The sequence below is a fragment of the Halyomorpha halys genome, unplaced genomic scaffold (genome assembly GCF_000696795.3).
Source record: "Halyomorpha halys isolate HHAL.00 unplaced genomic scaffold, Hhal_1.1 Scaffold39.1, whole genome shotgun sequence".
Lineage (NCBI taxonomy): Eukaryota > Metazoa > Arthropoda > Insecta > Hemiptera > Pentatomidae > Halyomorpha > Halyomorpha halys.
Genome location: NW_027109179.1, coordinates 1376710 through 1379918, shown reverse-complemented (window position 1 = coordinate 1379918; position 3209 = coordinate 1376710).

Here is a 3209-nt window from a genome sequence, read left to right as displayed (position 1 = left end):
TTTATCATCCACGGTCAACTATCTCTCATAAATATAAAAGTTAATATAAAATAAAAAAAACAAAATAAAATTTAGTTTAAACCCCACGTAGTTCTTGGGTGCACTCCTGGCAGACCAACAGAGGGCTTTTAAACTATTACCACTTCACATTGAACAATCGTAACGTGTTCCAAAATCAAACTGTCACTTTCACAAAACCAAAACCCACTCGTCTGAACATACGTCTTCAAAATCAAACTGTCGCCTTCACAAAAACAAAACTCACTCGTCTGAAACATATCGCTCGTGTTTTGTTTTCACCATGACAACCATAACACCTCTTGTCTACGCAGATCTAGCCAGTGTTTTTATTTCACCATGGCAACCGTAACACATATACCAGAAATGTACGCAAAGAGAAGGTGATTTTGACGCGTCTTTGAATAGCCGACGCGGCTTGAATAACTGACCCACAGTTATCTCTTGACCCGCGATTCTCCTCCTAACTGCCAGACTTGCGGAACATGACTTACCGTTAAACATATTTAACCCATTGACTGTTTATCTCGAGACGGTCACGGACAGATTGTCAAGTACCCAACGGTTTATCCCGTGACAGTCACGGGCAGAGCGTCATGTACTATTCACCTTCTGTCGTGCCACGCACGGTCAGAGTAAGGCGTTCAAACTATATAGCCTACCAAAGACTATAACTAGATTTTTTGCCTCCTCTGTTTTTAAGATTATTTTAAGTGAAGAAGCGGACGTGGTTTAGTTTTGAATTCAGTATGCCGTCGACTTTGAAACCGATCACACAATCCTTCGCACTAGAGTTTAATGCTTCATCAGTTCTAAAAAAACGTTTTTGGTAATTATATAAAATTATGTTTTTTGTTATCCAACATAGATAGTAATAATAGTAGTGATACTTCTATGATAAATGCCTGTGATAGTGATAATGACTTAAAATCTATCACACACGGACTAATTACTAACATAGTACATATGATACACGTTTTCTTACATTTTTTAATACGTACCGAGATATTGCCGAACGTGAAAAAACTTGATATTATTTGGCCCTTAATTCGTAATTTTACCACACTGTGAAAGAGTAAATTTACTGCCGACATACAATTCCCTCAAATCTTTACATGATTTACCAGCAGACCTCCATTTTATTTTGCAGGATAACTAGCAGACTATTAATGACCTTTCTGAGTTTCTCAAACACTGTAACCTTTAATATAAAATTGATTTATGTTTTCCCTCAGGCTCCAATGTTTCAATAGTTATACAGTTCAATATAATAGTAGGCGAGAACACTGGCCCAGCGATTGGTATGTAGTAGAGGGAGCGGTCTGAGAGTCCAGAATTATAAGATTATCCTTTGCGAATCCGAAAACAAAGGCAACAATGACCCATAAAAGGTTGATACCATCAAACAATTATCCACTATTAGACAATTATACAATTTTTATATTTTGCTAAGTTTTTTTATTTAAAACAAACGTTAGAGTAGTAAAAGAAATATATATATATATATCGATTTTTTTAAAATCTTCCAAAGCCACAAATCTGTTTTACTGTATTTCATTATATTGTCGAATTTATGTATTTTAATTAGTACATTGTTGATACGGATATTGGAGAACTGGGACATCAATTTGGGCAGCAAATCAGATGCCAGAATCGGTCACGTGACATGTAGCAAGAGATTTGATTTCAAATTTTCAGCTGGACCTAAACTTAACCACTGGTCACATGACCAGTGTACAGGCGATTAAGGGCCATCATTTGGTCACGTAACCAACAGTGGGGGATATTTTGTTTCTAATTTACCTCGATTTAACCTTACCCACTTACGTGATCAGTCACCAGACCATTTGACCACGCCCCTTCTTATGCACGTTGATTTACTGCTCATTAATGCCACGTGACCTTTCTATTATCCGTACCACTCTCTAATGAGTTAATTACAGCACTTCTCACCCCAGCCGCCATTTTGTTTATCCTCACTATGCATTGAAGTATCAGGTACCCACTATTTTTACATTAGTTTAAAGGCGACTATTAAAAACATCGTTTCCCCCTTGTACGATTTTTTTTTGTTCTACAATCCTCATTTTTCTTTTGAGCGTGTGAGATAGTAATTCATAACTTCAATTAACGTTAACGTTAAACGTTTTGATTTCAGTAATCACAAACCGAGTTAACGGTGAACTCTTTATTTTAGCTAAATTGCCCCTGCAACACGTTCCTTCCATAATTATCTGGGAGACCATATGACCGAATGATTGGATTACTAATTCTATTATCTTTCACTTCAAGCCCATTGGGATAATATCGTTATCTTAATCTGCAGTCCTGCTCGGCGTAAAATTGATAAGGCCTGCAGCAGGGGTACCCATCCGTTATCGAAGCCGTTCCACGACCGAAACTTCCTCACACTGAGGCGTGCCACAACTACACCCTCTCCTATACGTTGCCATCTTCACAATGATTATTTCTATACAATATTGTCGTTTATTTTTAAAAATATATTGTATGCCAATGGCACACGTCTATTGTCAGTGAATAATGACCCCTCTATTGTATCCCAAACCCTCCAATCCCACACCCTTGAAGAATGGTGCCAAAACTGAAGGATTAAAATGAATTTCAATAAATCCCACCAAATCACATTGACCCTTCGTCGTAAACCCATGCTTTCTGCCCCACAGTATCCTTTAATAATACCCCACTTATTCCTGTCGAACAGATCCGTTACTTAGGACTATATCTAGACAAACGACTGGCATGGAATTCTCTTGTATTGGATTATATTATTATGTATTCTGTAAGCATATAAAAAATAAAGAGGTTTGAAAAAAAAATGGAATTCTCATACAAGACGATAAGAACTATTACATTTACTAGATAAGCGGTCTAAACATCCAATCCATTACAAAAGAGTTCCATATGTTGCTGATTTGGTCTAGACCAGATTTACTGGGATTTACCAATCCTTCCATAATAAACTTCACAACCACTAAAACCTACTTACTTACTACCTTGCTTCTTCTTTATTACCTGATAATAAGAAGATGCTCCCGAGATCTTCTTCTCTAGTAATGTTATTGGAGTTCTATCTATGGCTAGATTCTTATCATGTTTGTATCATCATTTTATATCTAATAGCAAATTTACTAGTTGTATATAATTTTATACAGTTGCAAAAAATAAATAAA